Raw genomic sequence first — 23235 nt, forward strand, 5'->3', positions numbered from 1 at the left:
AATGGCTTTGGGGATCAGTAATGGGACACAAATACTTTCACTACTGCTTTGTTATTTGAACTCTGATCAATACTGACCAAATGGGTCTGTCAGGTGACCCTCTGAAGGAAGCTGGTGTCACTGATTTCATACTCACTGGGCAATTGCTCATCTCCAGCAAAGGAGAACCAGAATGGAATTAAAGGAATTTAAGGGATCTGGCTGCTCTTGGACATGGGCTTCCAGACAGGGACTGAAGCGTACTCATGGAATGGCATCAGTGAGCAAGTGCTGCCATCTCCCCTGTGCTCCTCTGCCTGTGGCTGCATAGGGGACCTCAAGCTCCAGGGTTTTAAAGCTCGAGTTGTTATCTTGAAGAGAAAGGTAGATGCAAGTCAGTGCTAAAAACACGTGACTGCACTTAGTATGGTGGTATTTGAGTATTTTGCAGTACTGCGGTGACTAAGCAGCGTGACTGACTGACACTTCGGACATTGGTGATGTTAATGGGATCACCGAGTGACTTTTCAACAAATTGTTTTTCGCTTATGCCCTGGGATGTTTCATTGTGATAGGTATGTGTCAACCAGCAGAACTTCTGATCGCTCAGTCTAACTATTCAGTGGTGCCTGAGTTAGGGGCAGGAAAATTCTTGGAGCTGAAAATCAGAAACTTTTTTAATGGGAAAAGTTGCCTTTTTAAAATGTACAGTGATTATTTTTTTTTAAATTTATGAATGTCAATTTTTAGTCATGTGTTGATTGTAAGGAGTAGAACATTATTAGTGCCTTACAGTTTTACTGTATTGAACGGTTGCTTGGTAATTGCTGCTTCTGCAGTGATGGCTCTGTGCACAGCTTTGCTTACTGTGAAACTCAGTTGCTCCAATTTATACTTTTGGTTTTGAGAGTCTTTCTTGGTGGAGGTGATTCTTGCAATTTTTTCTAACCCTTCAAAAACTTTCAGTGTTTGGGAAAATGATGCCATTAAGTTATGAGGGACCTGAATCCTATTCTTGTCTCTTCTCATTCCTATTCCAATTTTTGCCTGTATAATTAGAGCAGGAGACCGACAATCTATCATCCTGTTCTCAGAATTATGCCCTGGGGTTAGTGTTCACATCCCAAGCTACTCATTAGCCCCTGTACAAATAGAATCAAAACTCCTTGAAATTTAGTTCCAAAATTGATGGTGGCACTGTTTGCCGCAGCCACTGTGTCTGAGAATCTGTGGTTTCAAATTCCAACCTGGTTGAGCTTTTTGGCTGGCCGTCTGGGCACCAGATAAGCTTCTGATGAAAGGTGCGGTGGGAAAGGGACGTCGCAGGGGTTGGGGGAGGAGAGGCAGGCCCCTGTAACAAATGGTTTCCTGTAAACAGTTGTGTCCCCTCTTGAGAAGTGTCAGATGTGTTGGGAGCACCGCAAGCCCAGGCTGCCCAGCAGCTCGCATGTAAGTGCGCTGCGGTGCTTTGAGGCCACCCGCAATTAGTGGGGCGTGCCTGTGACTTCAGGATTTTTTTGTTGTTGTTGTCTGGATTTTTTGATTCTCTGTATTTTCTCAAGGTGCTCAGATGGAGAAAGGTTTTCAATCTGATCATGTCCAAACTGATCTCACATGAATAAACTTACTTTAACTTGATTTGGGCTCATTCTTCTGTGTGCTTTATTCCACTCTTCTCAACATGGTTCTGCTGAGTGTGCTTCTCTTCCTCCTCATTATAGGCCTAGCTCTAACAGCTGCTTTTCACTCAATAGCTGTGAAGACTTGAGCCCTGACTAATGCTGAAACCAAACCCTCATCCCAACCTAAAAGGGGGCCATGTTCCCACATGCTGTGGTTTGGCACTCTTCCTGATCAGTCTCATGAGAGGCTTTGTGAGAGTCCCCTAACAGAGAAGCCCTTAACAGTGTAATTAATGGTCTTGAATAAAGAAGCCAGAACATATACTTGGTTTTATTTATTTATTTATTTGTTGATTTGCGCTTGTAAGTCAGGTGTTCTTCCCTTGAAATTAAAACGTGCTGTGTGGCTGCTGGCCCTGCTGTGCTGTCTCTCCTATGGCTTGTTTCTTTGAACACAAATCCACACCTACACTTAGCTGTGTTTAAATGGACACAGTGGGCAACTTTGTAATTGTGTTGGTGTTTTATAGCTTACTGTAAATTCAGACTTGAGCACAATACTAGATTGCTGGAGTAACCTCCATGCCTGCCTTTGCTGGTCCCTTAGTTCCAGGTAGTCTGGTGTTGCTGTGATGCTGTTCCTCAAGAAAAATAACAATTCATATTCTCACCACTTTTCTGTCACTTTTTTCCTACTCACAGGAAACTTTCCAGCCTACTCTGGAAGGAGGGTTTTGCTTGAGTACACGTGAAAACACTGTCTTCCTTGTTACCACTGTGATGTCCAGAGCCCAATATTTGTGCAAGCAGAAGCGTAGAAATGACTTAACTTCAGAGCACAAAGGAAGTGCACTAGGAACTGATTTCTGGGCTTTGGTTGTAGCCCAGGATGTGACAGACTGTCTGACCAAATTGATTATGAAAGAAAAGGCGTGCTTCAGCCCCATAATGCTTTTCCATATCAAGGAAGGTCTGTGCAGTAGAGGCCCTGCAAGCAATGCTGCTGCATCCTGTTTTTCTCGGAGTTCTGGAACCCAAGGTCGCGGAAGTCTGCCTGGTGGCTGCACCACAGTGCTCCACAAAGGGGCAAGAACTGGGCTTCTGCTCCGACTGCTGGGCAGCCTTACAGAGCACGTGAGCTTCTTGTCCTCACCAAACCCAGAAAAGCAGCTTTCCCTTTTGCAGGGAAGTGGGAGGAGAAGCAGCAGCATGCTTTAAGGGTTATTGTTTTCCCCCTGAGGTAAAAGGAGAAAATGCCTATTTCTAGTTGGCTCCACAGATCTCACCAGTAAAGGGATGGCTCAGACACACCGCTCCTTGGTTACTCTCATGTAATTTTGCCCTCTATCCAGTGGTGGCCGAAGTGCTCTGCCAAGCCTATTTGCAATTTCTGCCCCTGTCTTTTTCTAGGTTCTTTTCTAACTGAAAGTGCCTACAGTGATGTTTTGGGTTCTGTGTTGCAGAAGTTTTCTAAGGCACAGCATGCCCACCTTCCTACATCTTTGTCAAGCCTTATCTAATCCTTTTAGTAAACAGCCTGCTGTTCTCTGAAGGCTATAAAGACAAGCTCTAACACCACTTTGTGGGGTTGGGTTGGGGAGGGGTGTGTTACGTACAAGCCCATGAAAGCATCTCCGTTCTATTAAAGCTTTTCCTAAATTCGAGTTGATTAGATGAATATTTACAGTAATGCAAAGAAGAATTTAGGCAATTGCTGTGAATGTTCCCTTTGGTTCTCTTGTGCTGGTGATTATGTCTGTGTACATCTGGATCCCAGGGGCTTCTCCTGGAACTCTCCTTTGACTACCTCTGCAAGAGTGCCCAGGTGTCCATGAAAACAAATGCAATGGGCGAATCGGAATGTACTCTGGGAGCACAGAAGATACCAAGCTTTGTGGCTTGCTTGTTAGGTTTAAGTCTTCTGCCAGGAGAAGAAAGATTTCTGCTGATATTATAGAAGCCCAGGTAAACTATTTGGGGACAACATATCTTGGTTTTGAATAGTTTTTAAAGCAGCAGATGGTAGCTGATGCACCTCTAAGTGAGTTGGACCTCTAGAATGAAGTCTATGTCCACTGATGTTCTTGCTCAGTTGTGAAGGATAGGAAATTCATACACCACCACCTCTTGTCCTTGTGAGCTGCGTAAGTACCAACATAATCCAGAGTGTACCAGTGGAATGACATCAGATAAGGATGAGATTACTTAGATGTGCTATTTAAATCTTCTTTCTTTATAATGTGGTAAGCAACGTACAGGGGATTTGGCATGGATTGATTTCTCTGGGCTCCTGGATTCCAATATGAGCTCAGAGAACTCCTACGCCTGGAGATCTACATTCTCATTCTTTTTCCTGTTTGTCAGGTGGGACCAGTTTCTAGAAACTCACTCATCTGCTCTGGGGTGCATGGCAGAAAAAAGCAACATTGGGCTGACAAAAGCTGGTGTTTGCAGCAAGTGCCAAAGATGACAAAGCATTTGGGTAGTAGCTGACTGTGCTATTCAGCCGGAAGGACAGGAGTATCCGAGAAGCAGTTTCATTGGGACTGGCTCAACTACCCATTCACCTCTTCTTCAGCCTCCTTGCCTTCTGCTGTAACTCCTGTATCCTTCTGGGAATATTAATATCTCATTCCTTCCAGTCAGAAGCAGGTTCATCCCAGGACTGCTTATCAGGGCACAGCACCAAGTAGGACTGACTGCAACAGGCATCTGAGGTTCCTGCTGCTGAATGCAAAGGAGCTGTTATGTGAGGAGAGATGCAAAGGTGGGAGCCCTGCCTGCAAGAGCAGGCATGCGCCAGTGTTGTGCCAGCACAAGTGATTTCTGAATTAGTGCACACCTCCGAAACGTCAGGGGAGCACGTGTGCAGGGCTCATAGGGTCTGTCCTGGAGGTGGTTTTTCGCTGCTTGGTGTTGTTTCTGCGTGCATCTGTGATGCTGTTCAGGGCTACTGGAGCTCCCAGGTCCATTTTTAAACACTGTCTTGGCCCTGTGAGATCCGCAGCATCAGTGCTGATTTCCCTGAGGGAAGAAGGCAGGTGCTGGGGGAACATGGAGCCATGGTCCCAGCAGCTGGGTGCCTGCCGCTTGGTTCTGCTGCACCTTGCCACTTGCTGTGGCTGCTGCTTTGCTATCAGTTGGACGAGGATCTCTGACTGCCTTCTGTGACCGCAGTTTTCTGAAGTGCCTTCACTTCTCGTACGGGAAGGGAGCAGGGAGTTCTTTTGAAGGGTTTGTCATAAGACAAGGACTCAGTTTCCCTGACTTGCTCTTTTCTTCCAACTTCTACTGTTTCACCTCAGTTTACTTGTTCAGCCTCAAATGTGCAGGGCCAGATTCCTTCCTCTTCTGTCCCCAGTCCATTTTCTTTGCTCCAGCCTTTGTGGTAGCTTGTCTCCAGGACTAGAAAAGGAGCCAGTATTTTCTGTGCTAACAAAGTGAACATTGTAATGCAGTTGCCGAGTGGGTGGATGTGATTGCCGACAGACGTATTCCTTCTGCTAGGGTGTGGATTAAAGCTCAAGGTGACTTTGTTCCTGCATAAATTCACTAACTTTCCCCAGGGAACTGAAGGGGCAGGGTTGGGAGGGGAGAACTATGATAAATGAAAGTGTCAGAAGGAAATGCACTTACATAGCAGGCACTACCAAAGCATAAATGTGTGCTCTGTGAGGAGCTTTCAACATAGCTTAAGGTAGCACTCCATGGATTAAAAAAAACCCAGACGATGTTTAGCTGAGAAGTTGAGGGTAGCTCTCTGCAGGCTGCGATCCCAGTGTAATTGCCTGGGTAAGTGGATTAGCAAGCAGCAGCGTGGCTTGTTTGGGGTTAGGCAGGCTTTGAGGGGAGCGAGGAGGGCACTGTTCCTCAGAAGAGGATGAGACACCGGCAGCATTTGCTATGGGGAAACAGCATTGCTTTCTACCAGTCAGACCTGTTTGACACCGAAAGCTGTGCCTGACTGTTGGGTTGTCATCGTGTGGGCTCGCTGGGAAGGGTCCCATGGAAACAGTTCCTTTCAGAGATATCACTTGTGCTTATCTGCCACGAGGTGGGTATGGTGACAGCAAATCACATCTTGGGACACTTCTCTGCCTTTGTTGCCATGGGAATCAGCGTCTTCCGCAGCTTTGTCTTCTGTGAAAAAGGAGAAGTATTGTTACCTCCCCTGGCTCACCCACCAAAACGTGCTGAGGATGAGGAGGATTGTGGTCAGCCACGTAGCACCTGGAGCGAACATTTGTGTCGGGGACAGGACTGCAAGGTCGTTAGTGTTAAAACCTTATCTGTCTGTGCACATCTCTCTGCAGCGGCTGCCAGGTCTATGTTAGGGATGGTGATGCAGAGCACAATGCAGTGGGGCACGCTGGCCCAGGTAGCCCAGCTCCACCTGCTGTACTTCACAGTTAAGGTAGAAGAATTTGGGTCATGCAGATGTCTGACATGCCAAAACATGATATAGTTTCAAAAGTCCGACATGGCCCAGGGGTTCAAACACCTGTCCAGCAGGGACTCAGGTGGGGTGTCCTGCCTTTGGGGAGCTGCAGGGGAGGCAGAGGTGCACCAGATTCGTGAGGAGAGGTGCTGTGTTTTGGTTCCCTCCCCGGCTGACTGAGCAGGGATGTGGGAGCTGCACAGCTGGTCCTTCACAACCAGGAGGCAAAGGCACTGCGGAGCTCCGAGGGGACCCAGGGAGTTCCCAGGGAGCAGGGGCCCAGTCGGGATCCTAACCCAGGATCTGCATCTCTCCTGTGCTTCAGCTCATGGCCAAGACCTGTCAAGTGTGGTAGGGAGAGAAGGGAAACTGCATTTACAAAGTGAGCCTTAACTCTTAGGGGAAACCATGAGGTCCCTGGAATCTTCCATTGTGAATGGGGAGCTAAGGCTCCCGCTCTCAACTATCCTGAGGTGATACGAGAAATCAGCTCAGTTCGGAGAGCTCCCCGCCTTTGTACTGTACATCTCGTTCCTTCCTCCCAGCCCTCGCTTGTGTCATTTCTTTAGATTGTAACTGATCTCTATTTTAGTTATGCTTCTCAAGTGGGTTGTGATACCAAATTAAAAGATACTTATCTGCCCAAAACTCCTACAAAATAAAGAAGTGGTGTTATTTCCATGGCACAAATGAGGAACTGAGTCAGCAGGAGGTTAAATGACACATCTGAGGTTACGCAAGAGTGCCAAGTGCTGCTGGGAACTGAATCTGTCAGTTCCTCTCCCCACTGCCAGAGCCCAAGCCCTCCGTGGTGCTGGATGTGGGGCATCGCCCTGCTCTGCCCCTGACCTTTCATCTCGGCCTGGACCCTTGGACTCTGAAATGAGCCATAAATGTGGTCAGCGTCTTTCAAGACGGAGAGTGATTTATCCTGAGCCCTAAACTTTTGGCACTGGAATTAAAAGTAGAATTTGAATTGGTCTGTGTAAATAACCTCACAATTAAAGTCCAGCACTTTTGCCTAGACTTGGGTGTTTGTGGTGCCACCTTCTCCTGGGGAAGTGGCTCTTATGCCTCCAATTGACAAAAGGTTCATATTTGTGCTGAAGTTCACGTGGGTTTTGCACTAAAAATACTGCATGCTTTCAAACTCTGCTGCTTCATGCTAGGCAAAGAGTCTTCTTGATGATCTGTCAGTCAAGTTATAAGTGGTTAAATGTAGAAATATAGATGAGAAATGTGGAATTCTGGAGCAGCAGGAGAAAAAGGGCCATAGCGGTTTAACCTGGGATGGAAACAAAACATACGATTCTGTCTCAAAAATGTGTGCAAGAGCTGTATTTCTAAATATAAAAAAACATATGTATGGAATAAGCTCTTTTAAATGAGCCATTCAAAAATGCAGGAAGCTTCACTTTCTTGTCTAATAGATGCATGTTTCTGTGTTTATCCTTTTGCATATGTATGAGTATATACACATGTATAAATACATGAAACGCTCACACTGTTGTAGCTAGAACAGTTTTTCCATATTTCTCCCTCTTCAAGAGGCATTGTTTAGTCTTCAAGAATATTCATCATAAAATCCACTTTAACTCGTGCACTGCTAATTTAACAGAAAGGGGCTTCAGTTACAGCTTGAAGCTGTTTTCATTGCCCTTGACCTCTGTCTGTGAAAGGGCCTTCTTGGAAGTTGTGAAGAATATTGAAATAAAATGACGGGATAAAAACAATGAGTAATAGAGGGCGTGCAACTAATGAGTCACCACGAAATACCGTCAATGGAATATGCTGAGCTCCAGCTCCGCTCGGTCTGGCTACCTGTGCATTGTTGCTGAGTTCTTCGAAATGCGCTGCTACAAACGGCTGATGCAGTCAGCTAACCACAGTGAAATGGTACAACTTCAAAGCTCTGGGAATAACAAAAGTCATGTCTGCCGCTGTCTGCTTACTCACCCTTGAAACAAGCCGGTATGAAAGCAGCAGAGAGCGATTTAGGCTCACAAACAAAATGACTCGCAGGCTGTGATGTGTTAGAAATTAGTCATGTTTCGGTCTGTGCTTCTGATTTTGCTCAGCAGCCGTCTGCAGCACGTCGGCCTCTGCCTGCTGTCCTGGAAGTCAGGCAAAACAGGAGAAGCAGGGACTGATGGGGACAGAGGGGCTCCTCCAGAAGGGAAAACTGAGCCCTCCGAGCTGCCCCACCACGCATGGGAAGCACATGGTCCAGCGCTGGCAGGCACCCTCCGCGCCGGCATGGCCGTGCCGCTGCCTCTGGTCGGGGATCTGCCCGGTGACCTGCTGCTGTGAGGGCCGAGATTCGCCAGTGCTGCCCGCAGGCAGGAGCAATGGAGGTTGGGAAGCGCTCGGACATGGCGTTTGAAGGCACAAAGGGATGCTTTACTGGCCTGGGGCTTCTCAATCAGCAGCTTCCCTGGTGCGGACACCTCTGCAGGGAGGGCTTTTACCTTTGCCAGAAGAAAGGAGGGAAAGGTCACCCCATTGTTCTCAGGCTTCAAAACTGCTTCCCCTCCCCAAAACTGTGGGGCCAGTGGGGGGCTGCTTTGGTGGTGTTTTTCTTTCATGAGTCTGGGAGTGGGTTAGCCTGATTTTCAAACACCTTCCTCCAGCCTTTCCCTTATTGTACAGCCATATACTTTGCCAGCAGGCAGTAAACTAGCAGTTAAAACCAAATCCCTTTCTGATGGGCTCTGTGAGCCCCCTGTCCCTCCTCCTCACTGCCATGGGGCTCAGTCCTGCCATGCTGCTTTTCAGGATGGGCTTACGGATGTGTCCACAGGGTTTGCTGGAGGTGGGCACTCGCTGGCTGCCCTGTCTGCACCCTGCCTGTGGGGTGCAGCTTCCTTGCCGCAGTGAGCCACAGGCACCATGGGCCAAAGCCAGGCCCTTTCCTCCACTTGTTCTGTTCTGGGAGCCCACAAGGGCTGCTGACATTTCCACTTATCCACAAGAGTGGAGCCCTCATCTATGGCAGTGTGGGCACCCGTCCATCACGTGTGGGAAACCAATGCTGGGGTGAGCTGCTGTGGGAAACAGATGAGAGAAATGAGCCTGGGGGTGCAACACCGTGCAAAGGTGGCACCTCACTGTCCTCACCCTCTAAAACAAGATGCACAGGGCACAGGGACGCAAAGACGATGCACTGGTGCCACACTGGATATGTAAAGTGCCCAAGCAGTGGGTGGGTTGATTTGTGGGATGTGCAGCAATATGTTTTCCCTAACGCTGTGGGTGTCCTGGGTTGTAAAGTGTACTCAGACCGCCAGGTGCTCTGCTGGAGCCAGGTTCTTATCAATCACTTTTTCTTTCTGCCCAGTACCGGGTCACAGGGGACACACCCCGAGTGGTGGCAGGGCAGAGCACAGGGGATGCCGGGGATGCCCACACGCCTGGCACGTCCCCCTGGCACAGACATGGTGCTGCACAGATCCCACCGACAGCTCACAGCTGTCAGGGCATGGAGACCTGTGCTGGCTGCTGTCTTTCAAATAAGAGCTAGGCAAGGTTGATAAATCTGAGCAGAAGGGCAATCCTGGTGCGACAGCTGCTTTTAATCAATGAGAGGACGTCTCGCAGGTGAGGCCAGCTCCCCACCGTGGGGGCCTGCAAAGGGACCCCCTCGGAGGGGGTTACCCAGTGCTGCTGGCAAAGCCCCAGACACCCATGTTGAGTTTGGGCTGCTTTAATGTTTAACAGGTGCAGGTGCTCCTCCTCAACGCAGGCAGTGGAGCAGGAGGCTGGTGGCAGTCAAAAGAGAAGGGGTTTTACAGCGCGTGCTGCAGGCGCTTTGTGAAACGTTAATATCACATCAACTTGCTTCTACTTTTCTGAAGTGGTAAAGCCCAACCCGAGCAAAAATCTTCCGTTGGAGCTAATGAGAATTATACCTATCAGTCTTTTCAGCAGCTAGGAATTAATACAGAATATTTTATTCTTTAAAATGCTGGGCAAACATTAACTAATCCTCTCAACACCCTTCTGGGGTAGGTAAATATTACTCTCTCCCAGGTGCAGAAACTAAAGAGGAAAAGTTATGTGATTTGCTTAAAGCCACAGAGGGAATCGGGTGGGGGTAGAGATGGGGGGAGGTTTTTTATAGCTTGTGCCTGTGCTTGGGCTCATTCCAGGTGCTGCCTCTCAGCCAGTGTTGTTTTATAAAGTCGACTGTGGTGGTGGTGAAACAGGCTGGTGTCTGCTTAGTGTGCCAAGGAGCAAAGCAGCCGAGGCATGAGCACGCCTGCCGCTGTACGAGCCAGCGATGCTCCGGGGTCTGCCCGTAGCGTGGACAAGAGGAAGAGCTTTTGGGGACAGGGTTTTCAGGGAGCACACGGCTCTGCAAAAGCACTCTTGCTTTGAAGTCAGTAAAGTTTCGACAGGTCGGCTTCAAGGCAGGACTTAATGCCTTGAAAAGATTGTCACTTCCAGGCTGAGCTTGCGATGGGTGGGGGGTGCTTCTCAGGGGGCTCAGCCCCAAGCCGCCTGCCTTTAAAGCGGGTGATAAATGTTGTCTGCAGAGCCGGACTTGTTTATCTTTGGGATTTAGATCACAGATACAGTGGCGGGACAGCCCTGTGTTTGCAGACCTGGAGGGAAAGCTGAGTGCCTGCTCCTGTCCGCACGGCCCGAGGAGGGGGCTGCTGCTGTGGGTGTCGGGGTGCTGCCCCTGCCCAGGCTCAGCCTGCCCGCAGCGCCCGCTGCTGCCCTCGGCCTGGGGTGAGGGTGGCTCTTGGGAAGCCAGTGCCCGATGCTCCGTGGGATGCTTGCCTCCTCTTCTTCATGGCTGGGGTTTTAAATGCCTTCATAGTGAGGGGTTTCTTTCGTTGTGCTTAATTGCACCACAGTAACCTCTCCCTGCTCTCATTCCCACAGCATGTTGGCTCATCTCCTTGCTTGATTTCTCATCTCTGACCTGGCCAGGCTTTCAGTTCACAGATGATCAGATAAAATTCAATGGAAACGTTTGTGTGTGAAGCTGCTCTTGCCTGTGAAGATAAAGGTCACCTCTGTACCTCCAAGGTAGCGCTGGGGTTTACCAAGTGTTTACCCAGTAGGCTGCAACCATGGCCACTTCAGGGCAGTCATCGTCCATTGGAAAGCCTTTGTTTGTCATCTCCTGATCTTGTTTCATATCAGGTCTGAGGTAGGGCCACATACTTGGGGTCTGTTCCCATGTGATGGGCTGCTGGGGAAGGTTCGTCTCTGCTGCTTAGTGCCTGGGCTCTTTTAATTAGAGACACTGGTTTATTATTTAAAAGAATATGCTTTCCTGGTCATTTGTTAGGATCTTGTATCTAGAGTGCTGCAGCTTGTAAGCCTTAAATTAAGCCGTACGCAGGACACTGAACACCTCGGGAAAGGGTTGCTGCAGAACCCGAGCCTATTGTTCTCACCCTGAATTGTGGGGAAGCTCTTTTCCCCATGCTGGCTCTTTTACTTGGTAGCCAACTAATACACATGGCGGTTTGTTTCTGTCTCCATCTGTTCCAACTTCAGTTTATTCACGGCTCTGTAGGTATTGTACACTCTGCTGTTTGGTTGGGTTTTTTTTTTGATGGGAGAGCCTCCCCCTTTCATGGTTCGCTTATTCATTTTGTAGGTCTCTGGCTTCCTTGTCAAGTTTTCTCTTTTGTTGTATTAATTGGTCTTAAATCTATAGTCAGGTGCTGCGTGCGTGCTTCCCGTGTACACCTTAACCATCTGCTGTGTTTCATCTCCATGGCACCCAGGCCAAATTCCAGCTCTGGTAATGACATCCTGCTTCTCTGCGTTTTCCCTGGGATTTTAATTGGCTTTAGTTCACTTTTTTTTTTTTTTTTCTGTCCTAATGTGCCCCTCTACTCAATGTCAGGGAGAGGTGGACTTGGGTGGTGAGGGTGTCCAAGCTGCTGGCACCCACCTGGTGGCAAGACATCTGGCAGCAGACAGCTCTCCTGTCTGTGAGGAGCAGCCACAGCACAACTTGATGACTGGAGACCAAAGCGGGGAAAGCATTGCGTTGGAAACAAGGTGCACATTTTCAGCATTGAAAGCAGTTGCACGACTTAAAGGTCAATCACATCCTGGGCTGCATCTAAAGAAGTGTGACCAGCAGGCTGAGGGAGGTGATTGACCCCCCTACTCTGTTCTGGTGAGAGCACACCTGCAGTGCTGTGTCCAGTCTGGGGCACCCAACATAAGAAAAACATGGACCTGTTGAAGTGGGTCCTGAGGAGGCCATGAATATGATCAGGGGGTTGGAGCACCTCTCCTGTGAGGACAGGCTGGGAGGCTTGGGGTTGTTCAGCCTGGGGAAGGCTCTGGGGAGACCTCATAGTGGCCTTCCAATAGGTGGTGGGTAGGGACTCCTTATCAGGGAGTGTAGGGATAGGATGAGGGATAACAGTTTTAAACTGAAAAAGGGTAGATTTAGATTAGAACTAAGGAAGCAATTCTTCCCTGTGGGGGTGGTGAGGCCCTGGCACAGGTTGCCCCGAGAAGCTGGGGCTGCCCCCTCCCTGGAAGGGTTCAAGGCCAGGCTGGACAGGGCTTTGGGCAAGCTGGGCTAGTGGAAGGTGTCCCTGCCCATGGCAGGGGGGTGGCACTGGATGGGCTTTAAGGTCTCTTCCAACACAAACTGTTCTGTGATTCTGTGACTTTCAGAGGCATGCAGTGAAATTGCTTTTCCCCGAAGTCTTTTGCATGAGAGAGTAAGTGGCTTTCTGAAACGGGTGCCATTGCCTCCTGCCTGTCCTTCTGTCCAAACAGATCAGCTGCAGTTCCTGGAGGAGGGCAGAGCAACTCCTGGTACCTCTGACCTTAACACTGCTTGATCTTGATACCTTCAGAGTGAAATCTGATGTGTCCAAGTGATCCCAGAGTGTATTGAAGCTCCAGAAGTCTTGCTTTTGCCTGGCTTATCTGACACTTTAATAGTGCAGCAGTTGTTAGCTTTACAACTGGGTTTTTGGAGAATGAGACTGGTGTCTGTGTTTGGCAATTGCTCTGGGCAGCACACATTTTCTTGGGGGAGAGAGCAGGTTCTTGCTACTCTTTTTTTCTGTCTTTTTTTTTGTTGTTTTTTTAAATGCTGGATTCTCATTATTGTTGAAGAGTTTCTCTAATGGTCAAAACTCACTTAAAAACACAGCCTGAACTTCTTATGCACTTTGTCTATTCCTTGCCAGCCTGGAAGCTTTCTCTTCTCCCTGCTAATCCTGTTACTTCCAGTGACAGCCCCAGCCGTGGGGGTAAGTCACTGGCAGGGCTCCATCTTGCCTGTGCTCTCCAACCAGGAGTCATAAATGTCACAGCTTGGCTCCAGTTGTCATGCCGATTCCTGTACTGATGACTGGTGGGCACCCAGACTATGGATGGATGGATGGATGGATGGATGGATGGATGGATGGATGGACAGATGTCTTGCCTGTTGCTTATCATCTAATCTCATTTTTATTGGAACAACTTGTATGGTTTAATGTCAACAGTCAGACATCTGCTACCTTGGTGTGGTTAGCTGCTCATTTATATTGTTTTACATAGGGCAACCTGTCAGAGGGTTTCTCCCTGGCTATCGCCAGGGTGGTAGTTCAGGACTGAGACCTGGTCCCAGGACCCCACTGCTGCTTGTGGAGGGGACTCTGCATTGGGTTTCCCAAGGGCATCTGCATGTCCTGCTTTCAAGCATTGCCATACAGGAGAAGCAGCGACCACGTCCTTCCTGAAGGCACTGGCCAAGAGCCCCAGGAAGGAGCTGTGCTCTTTGGGATAACCCTCACCCCCAAGCCTGCCTCCCCTCCTTCCCTTTCCCAACTGGAAACCTAATGTGCTCTGCAGATATTCTCTGAACTCTTGGAAGGGACTGAAGTTGCTGTTGTCCCTGTCCTCCCCAAATCCAGTGTGCTCTTTGTGTGGATCAGAGGGTCCCAGGTGCTTTCTGAGGTTGTGTGCAAGGGCTGGGCTTGGCCCACATTCCCCTCCATTCTCTTGGTGCCAGGTGGAAGCCAGACCTTTTCCCTCATCACACTGGGACTAAATTAGATGGCAGGGCCAGGAGCCCAATAGGGGGCTGGGGCCAAGGCACATGCCTCAGACTCTGGCCACGGTGACCACCAGACTCTTGACAGCTCTGTTATTAGGTGAATTTATCCACGCTCCATTTACTTTCTCCCTTTACCTTTCATACAGTCCTGTATACAGGTTAACGGATGGGCTGGGGCTCCCATGTGCATTTAAGTGTTGGTAAAACGTGTATAAAATTAAATACGCCCATGCCTTTGTGCTTGTTGGCATTTGGCTGTCCAGTCAGTAGCATTCTTACAGCTTTTACAGCAGCACTGACAGCCCGGAGCTGTCAGTGCTCACCAGGAAGGTGGGTGCCTGCTGAGGATGGCAGCAACACCTGCCTCTTATACAGCCTTTTGCAGCAGGTAAAATCTTTCTGGTCAAATGCAAGACAAGTGGTGGAGGCTGGGCTGCAGGCAGCTACTCAAAATCAGGGCAACAATTGGCATAATTTTTTTGCCTCGGTAGACAAAACATCCATGGGACTTCAAATGCCTAGTGGTGGTTTCAACTGCTTTGGAAATGCCAAAGGAAAGATTGGAACTGTGGGGGTATTGAAGAGAGGGTTGCCACATGAAGTTATCACCTCCTGGGCTTATGTGAACCAGCAGAAGGAATATCAGGCCTTGTCATTGCAGAGGTCCTCTTGCCCTGGTCTGCACAGACCTTCCCTTGAAACAGCAGTAAGCCACCTGTGCTCCTGTCCTCCTAGCAGTGGAGGATAAAATACTCGTACTTGTCTCCTCTAGCAAACCAGCATTGAATGCACAGGGAGAATGACCAGTTCTTATCAATGAACAAAGCACTATACAGCTAGCAATAAAACCACCATCAGTGAATAACCCTGCAAGCCCAGATCCAACAAAGTCTTTGCAATATTATATATTATTTGTCTTTTGAGCCTTAAGGTCTTTGTGAAGATAGTGGCCTGCTCGGCAAAGTGTTAAGCATCTGCACATGTGCATGTAGGAAAGTGTCTGCCCTGAAGTATTTGGAGTCCAGGTGGCAAGGGGCAGGGGAAAGGAAGGGCTGTGGATCCCGTTTTCCTGACAGGGGCTAGGCTGACTAGAGGACAGATTTTTTTAATAGTATTTGGAAGCACAGAGATGTAGGGAGAAGGTTTCGCTGATGAGTCACTTGCTAGGATGCTTCACAGCATGCCTTTGGTGCATCTTTGAGTGATTAAATGTCCTTGAAAATTTAGTCTTTACTTGTAAGACTTAGGAGTTCAGCACCAAGTTTCTGACTCTGAAGTAGTCTTAACCATGGCATCATCCTTCATTTGCTACAAGATAAGACTTCTGAATCAGCAATATGTTGGATCAGATCGGATTGTTTCAAGTGCACAGGTTGGTTTACCAATGTAGTGGGTCAGTACTTTGCTTGTGTCAATCCCCCCCGTAGCTCTAATTTCTGCATGGATGGAACAGTTTGTGAATGTTAATGGATTTACCACTGCTCTTGCTTCTGTGAGGGAAGTGATTTTTCACATTTTACCAGTAAATGGTGTGGTGTGGAAGAAATAAGGTTTTTTAATTCAGTGTCAGAGAAGACAGAGTTGGCATGGCGTTAGCATTGCCTCAGGTGGGCAGCTTGCTGCCTCCCCTGTGGGGATGCTTACAGCAGGGAGCAGAGGTCCCCTGGTTAAGGACTCAGTCGATGCTCCCTTTTTCTGCCTCTTTCCTTGTTTCCACAGATCAGATCAGCCCTCTGTGCCACAGCCTGTCGCCAGATTTATGGGAGCCATAAACAGCAAAGCAGAAAGATATAAAAATACTAAACACTTAGTTTTTTCAAAAGGCCAACAGCGCATTGAAGTCTCAGTGATAATTTGCTCATAAAGAAATATTACGCTTCAGATCATAATCCCAGGCTGCAGATGGAGGCTAAGATCTGGCCTGAGTCTCTCTCACTTAGGCTGTAAAAAGGAGAGAATGGGCTGAAAACAACTCCACATAGCATGTGGGGATTAGGCTTGGTTATCTTTCTGTCCATCACCTCCAGTGTCTGGGAGGTCTTGTGGGGAAGTGCTGATGTTCTCCAGAAAAAAACCTTGTCCTCTGCTGGAGGGGCAGAGGGCTCATGGATGGGAGGTGAGAAGAGTGGGGAGGATAAAAATCCATGAGCAGCAGTCAAACGACTGAGATTTGTAGGCTGTGTGGAAGTGCCCAAATTATCGACGTGAGGGCTATTCCCCTTGGACTAAGCAGGGGGTCTTGCCTATTTTAACTGTAATATTGTCAGCCTCGCCAGGCCAAAAGCTTCTTGGTGCTGCTTGGGCAGCAGCTGCCTTTAATAATTGTTGCTGAACACTGATTTTTGGTCAGTGCAGATGGGTCTCTTTCTCCAGTGGTGAAAACCAGACCCCAGCCAGCACATCACCTGTAAGAGTGGAGAAGCAGTAGGTGTGTGAGCAGGTTAGACCTTAAGTGGTGTCAGTGTTTGGTTGCTGGAGAGGTTGCCCGGCTGCCCCAGGCAGGGGCCTGCTCTGGATGGATAAAATTCCTTTCTGGTTAAGCTTCCTGCTGCAAACACTGCCTGTGCCTATTTACCTACTGGGCTTGCACTGGTGGCTGGCACCCGGTGGCTAAAAAGCAAGGCATTTATCCAAAGGAGATCAAGGATTTAATGGCCAGTTCAGTGCAGCTGTATTTTCTCCAAACTGATCTTCACCTTACCCTGTCAAAACCATCTATTAATCCACTGCCATCTCAAATGAATCTTGCTGTGACACTCTAGGGTTGGAGGAGGGCGGGAAAGTTGTCAGCAGTTTGTTTGATTATTTTTTTTCCTTCTGTCCTTTCCTTACATCCCACTGGCAGGGAGGCTTGCCAGCAGCACTGCCTTGCACCCTCAGCAGCACAGAGCCTGGTTCTCTTTTTCAAGTCTTCTTCCTACAAAAAACTTTTATTTAAAAGAGAACCTTGCTTCATCAGACAGATACGGATCTTAAATGTGGTGATGTAGGGCCATTTATAAAGACATGGGAACGAGGAGGAAATTGCCACTTCTGGGTTTTTTTGATTTTTTCCTTTTTTTTTTTTTAATTTTTATTTTTTCTCTCCTCCAATGATCACAACAGATCTTCTGGGAAGCCCTAACTCTGATCTTGGACTCATAATATTCATGAAGTGCACTATTCCATCTCTGTTCCATGTGCAGCCTTAGCAGTGTTGAATTATCACCTCCCCTTGGCCTTCTGGCCACGCTACCCCTGACATTGCGCACTGTGCAGTTCGTGGTGTTTGCGATGACAGCACACTGCTAACTCACGCACAGCTTGCCATGCCTGTAACTCAGAGCTCCTTTTCAGTTGGGCAACTACTTGGCCAGTCTGTTCTCAGCCTGCGCTGATCCCTGGTGTTATTCTTCCCTGGGGCAGAGCTTTGCACTTCCCTTCCTGTGATTCATGAGGTTGATGTTGGCCCCAAACTTGAGTTTGTCAGGGTTGTTTTGGATCCTCAATTTGCTGAGAGTATCATCTTTCTTTCATGCTACATTTAAAGGGGTTTTATCACTCCTTGAGAACTGCCGAGTGCAGCCTTCCTGCATCTTGAAGGCTCGCTGGCGATCTCAGCAGACACTGTTAATGGTAACTGAAAGGGCAGGATACTGCATTTCAGCAAGGACTTTCTTAATTAAAATAAGAAGGCTTTAACAAAAACAGATTCAAAGCTTAAGTAGCCTAGCTGAAAAGGGAATCTGAAGTATTTTAACTTCTCCAGCAAAGACACCACTTGAGCAATTCCCCAGTTTCTGGGGTGGTTCTGGGCTCAGCAGTATCTGCGCTCCTGGGGAAGGACATGCTCCTGCCCTCCTCATGCAAACAGGAGAGCTTCAAATACACTTTGTCAACCCCAGAGAAGAAAGGACATGAATTTAGTTTAACTCCCTCTGGGAAAAAAAAAAGAAAAATCACTTCTACCTTGTAAATTAATCCAGTCAAGAGAGTTTTCTCCTCTACAGCCCTTCAGAGTATTGAATGCTGTAGGAGAAACCTCTCCAGGAGAGAGGGCTCACAGGCTATTTCTCCTCTGGTTAGAACAGGCAGTTCATTATCTTGGAGAAATCAAAACTTTCAAAGCTTCTGGCTGCCCCATCTTTCCCTTAGTGTTTCCTGAAATGTTTAACAGCATCCTCTTTGCATGTTTCCCAAAGACTGCATTCCTCTTTGTGGCCAAGGTTTCTCTTTCCCTTCTCTTCAGTCACTGAGAAGCAAGGACTCTGTTTGTATGTCTTTGCAGGGAAATCAAAATTAGCATAATAGCCAAAATGCACCATTTCTTCTCGGAAGTGCCTGCAGAAGTGGAACTTTGTTCCTCTCTCCAATTTTATTTGCTTCTGCAAACATGAGGGAGAATGGATTCTTCCACCAGAGATGAAGTACACTTCGAAGTGTGGTGAATTTTTAGTGATGGCTTTTAATAATACCCAGAAGGAAATCAGCTCTGAACTTCATTCCCCCCAGACTTGGCCTTTGATTAAAAGGCTGCAGGTGATGTGTCCTTGAAGGTTTGGCAATAGGCACTGGCACCATCTGAATAGCAATGAACATCTTGCTTCTAACAGGGCTAAAATAGTGTCCCTTTGTGGGTCAGGGTAAGCAACAGTTGCATGTTCACAACTGGTGCCAGAAGTGGTTGATAAATCACTGATCGCTTCAATAAAATGCTCAGAAATGAGGAACTCTTCCAGTAACCTTACTTGGATGTTCTTAACTCTGACCTTCAGGGAGCACAGATACTTACAAAAAATAAGACACAGACACTGTTCATTATAAAGTATGGAAATAAAAACACTTTAAACAACAGAACTGTATGCTCTCTGGACAGCTGCAGGTTTGGATAAACAACCAAGCAAGCATGCCTGTGCATTGTCCTCTAAGCTGGTGTAGGCCTGTCTCTGGAGTATCAGCTCCAACAGTGTTTTCTACACTGGTTTGGGCAGTAGCTGCAAAGTGAATGAAACCTTTTTGGCTCTTTTCTTTGTGGGCCTGCGGGGAATCTGTGGGTAGCAGAGGATGTTCAGCTGCTCCACTGGTGGGGAGTTAGTTATAATTGCTGTGAAACCCCTTCTCTCTGGGCTATTTGATCTCTGCAACAGGTGTACACCGGGGTAAGTAGTGCTGATCTCAGGCCAGCCAGGATTCAAAGCATGTCACCTGCTCAGTGACTCTTTTGCTTTGATTTTCTTTCTGGTGTCATCCTGCCCAGTGAAATCTTTGAAAGACTATATTTGTAGCTCCATCCATCAGTGTTTCTCTCCCAAGTTTGATCAGCGATGGGCTCTCAACTTCCTCTCTGCTTTGGTTCACAAGAACCTCCTTTCCTCTGTGCCTTTCCTGCAGCTCCTCTACCTGTACCCTCGCGGCCTCCAGTGGGGTAGGTTTTCTGCCCACCACTGGGGTGACCACACTCCATGTCTGCCAGGGCCACTCTCCCTCCCTCTGCCTCCAAAGGAACGGCTCCTTGGGAGCAGCAGTCAGCACAGCAGGCAGCGGATAGAAAATCACCCCTGGGATCTCGGAGTCTCTCCTGGAGGTGACCTGGCTGTGTGGGCTTAATGGCCCGACAAGAGACTGGCTGTGGGACCTGCAGCGGTCCCCTTGCACTTGGCTCCCATTCCAGGGAGAAACAGCCCTGCTGCTCTCATCTGATGCTGAGGTGCAACGCTGACTCCGTTACCCATCCCCACTTGTCCAGTAGCAAAGCGATTAATTTTCCAAGTGACATAGTCTATTGAACACGTTTAAATTAGAGCACTGAAGGCGTAATTTAGATTAGGGTTAAGTTCCAGCTGCAGGGGAGACACTTAAAACATGCAGTGCATGTGCCAACAGACCCACTCATCTCAGCAGAAAGCAAATAAATCTGCCTTCTCAGCAAAGAATTTCCTCCTAAACCTGGGGACCCTTTCAAGCTTCACTGGGGTGCAAAGCTGTTTTGTCGCAAGAGGAGGAGGGAGCACGGCCTGATGGAGATGGGCGCGGTAGCTGAGCAGAGCTGGGTCCTCGGGCACTGGGTGGTGGATGAACACTGTCTCACGACCCAAATACACAGCGGTACAGTGGAGGTCTCTGGGCATCTGGGATAGGGGATGCTTTCTCTGGACGTCCCTTTTATTCCTAGGAAACCTGTGCAATGTGCTTTTCAAGTCCACTGTTCCAGAAGAGCAACTAAACACGTGCTGAACTTTGATCGTGTGAGTGTTGACGTTAATAAGTTACAAACTGACCCCAGTGCTCTGCAGGAGCTGAAGGCAGCCTGGGGGAACTTCCCTGCTTTTCAGTAAGAGGCACCTCGTTACACCCCATCCCATTCCCATCAGCTTCATTAACTCAGGCAGCCTCTCCAGCTTGCATGCCAAAACAGCTCTCGTAGTCATGTTAGCTTAGCTCTGGCTGATGCAACGGCCCTCCAGCTGCCAGAAAGTCTCTGTGCGGGAACACCAGGTCGGTGCAGGCCTGGGGCTGGGGGAGCAGAGCTGCCATGTCCCCATTTTCCCAGGGAAGCAGGGAGCTCTCATGGGAGGGGCGCAGAGAAGAGAGGCCAGGAGCTCTGCCACCAACCCCCTGCTCAACTCCAGTCTTTCCCTTTCTCTTTTTATAGTCTTTACCTACCCTCATAAAATATCCTCTTAGTTGGAGGCTTTGGAAATGACCGCCTTGCTTCTGCACCTTAGATGTTACTGGGAATCTTCTGTCTGCTGAACTCAGTGCGATTCCTGCTTATAAAGCATGAGTATATTTTACAAGAGCTGCTGAAGCTGTGAAGTGCAAAACTTCAGAAGTAATGCTGTTTGGATTTCATGGTTTCTAGGCCTTGTCTTTTTTAAAGCAGGAATTTACAGTTTTCTCTAGCAAAAACTTATTTCTGAACAAAGCTTGTTTGGAGACCTCCTTGTTGGTAGCCATAGGAACTTTTTTGCAACAACTACTTCAAATTTATCTTAAATGCACCAAATATAACAAAAAATAGGAAGAGAAACTGAACGTTGGAGAGAGTCTTCCTCTTTAATGTGCACTCCTTAGTACCAGAAAATGTCAGAAACCATTTTCCCAGAAAAAACCTGAAAGATGGGCTCTTTAGTTGTCTGTATACAGCTGTCTCCTTACCATCCCTGTTCCCTATAGACACCCTTCAGTCTCCATCAGCAACCTTGGTACCATAAGTCTCTTGGTGCTCATTCCCAGACCCTGTTGTTCTCTGCACTGGAGTGCCAGCACTGCTGTCCCAGCAGAGGAGCAGGCACATGCTGGGGCTCCTTCATGTTCCCAGGTGCCACCCCTCAGGAGCAAGCTTTTCCCTTGGGTTTGGACCTTATCTTTCTTTCTTTGCTGACATATCCTTGGCTGTATTGTCCGAACAAGACCCACTTTGCAATTGTTTCCATGCGTGGCTAAGATTGCTTGTGTGAGCAGCGCTAGCAGGGAGGAGTGAGACAGCTGAGGGCGGCCAGGGCAGGGACTGCTCAAGCCAGTGTGCCATGTCTGGATGAGTGGTACCTCTCCCTGGGTCACTTGATGGAGCTGGCCCAGTGCTGCGGCTGCCATGGGGCCAGCAGTGCTCTAGTCCCTTGGGCAGTGGCACAGGCATTGTGGGGTCACCCTGCTCCCCACACTGGAGGGACCTGGCTTTCCCCTTGTCTCTGTCCTGGTCCCTCCAGTGCCAGTGTGCAGTGGCAGTGGGAGGAGAGCCGAGCAGCGTGCTGCAGCTGGGGACTGACCGCTCCGGAGGGCTTGGCAATTACAGCTCTGCCCTGAGACAAGGGAATCTAGGTCCTGGCACCAGCCCCGCAGGACCTGGGGGGCCGTAATGCTGCAGCCGCAGATGTGGCTCGCATGGGGGGGCCACGGCCACTGCTTAACAAAGCAGCTGAGGTTTGGTAGAGGCGTCTGTGCCACTGTGGAGGCCAGGAGGGATGTGAGGGGCATGGTGGGTGCACACTGAAGTCAGTGCTGCCAGATCTGCTCCCTAAGGCAGCCTAGCAGGGCTTGCTGGCCCTGCATCGGTGGCATGAGGTGAGGGCAGCCCTCCCTGTCCCCTCCACAGGATCAGGTGACCATTCCCCACCTCCCAAAGGTGTCGCATGGTGTCAACTCCCTGTAGGGAGCAGGAGGTGCTCAGAAGGGGGCTGCTGGCTCCCCTGTGGGTGCGAAGAAGCAAAACCCCCCGGGTCTGTCTGTCCTCTTTGCTGTGCAGCCCCCTGCTCCCTACCTGCCCTCTGGAGCAGAAGGAGTGCGGGCCCGTAAGCCAGACGGCCATGTACGGCGGGGCGAGGGCAGGAAGCTTTTCACACGCGAGAGCTTCCTTCAACAAAGCTGTTTCTGTCCTGCTCCCAATATTTCTGCCTGTGTGGTTGGGGACTGGGGGGGTGGAGGAGCACAAAGGACCCCAGACAATAGGGCGAGCGGCAGCATTCCTCACACCCATGGCGGCTGGTGAATGAGCTTTGTCTCCAGCCGCTGCCTCCCTCCGTTTTCGGGGGCAGTCACTGCCGTCCTCCCCTGCTTCTTTGTTCCAGCGCTGCCTGCCAGGGGTGAGACAGGCAGGTGAGCGGCGTGTGAGGCAGGGGGCTGGCGACGTGCTGCGGCGGGTGCATATTAATAGATTTCTCCAGCCTGTCGCTGGGTGTTTGACTTGATTCATGAGACTCCTCCGTCTTGGGGACGAGGGATGCCGTGGTAAGGGAGAGAGCAGGGAGGGAGCTATTGTCTGCCAGGCCTGTGGTCCTGCTGGTGCCGCTCCAGCAGCTGCCACCATCACCGGGAGCCACAAAAGCACTTTGCACCTTTGCCTCGACGTCCTTCCCACCCCGAGTGTCCGTCTGTCCAGGGCGATGCAAGGTGGGATCAGCTGATACCTGCATACCATGCGTGTCCCTGCGGCATGAAGCTGTGCAGGGGAGAAGGCAGGCAGGCAGGCAGGCAGGCTGGCAGGCTGGCAGCTTCCCAAACACACCACCTAGAAGTGCAAGAGCAATCGCGCTCCAGTCGCAATGGGCTGCAGCCAAGCAGGGCTGCTCGTGCAACTGAAAACGCTTCCACTCAGTGCCTTAGTGGCATCAGACATCAAACACGGAAAAGCCTTTTGGAACTTTTTTTTTTTTTTTTTTTTTTTTTTTTTTTTTTTTTTT

The 23235-nt window shown here is 49.1% G+C and overlaps 1 long non-coding RNA gene across 1 annotated transcript in view; it reads left to right on the forward strand.

Moving 5' to 3' along the window:
• Positions 1-3853: 3853 nt before the first annotated feature.
• The window catches only part of LOC113475851, a 24874-nt gene continuing 5492 nt past the window's right edge, over positions 3854-23235 (forward strand). The window contains exon 1 of the long non-coding RNA XR_003397631.1: positions 3854-4368. This is a non-coding gene — a long non-coding RNA (uncharacterized LOC113475851). The remainder of the gene's footprint in view (positions 4369-23235) is intronic.

The sequence above is a fragment of the Athene cunicularia genome (assembly GCF_003259725.1).
Source record: "Athene cunicularia isolate RWA chromosome 1 unlocalized genomic scaffold, athCun1 chr1_part2, whole genome shotgun sequence".
Taxonomy (NCBI): domain Eukaryota; kingdom Metazoa; phylum Chordata; class Aves; order Strigiformes; family Strigidae; genus Athene; species Athene cunicularia.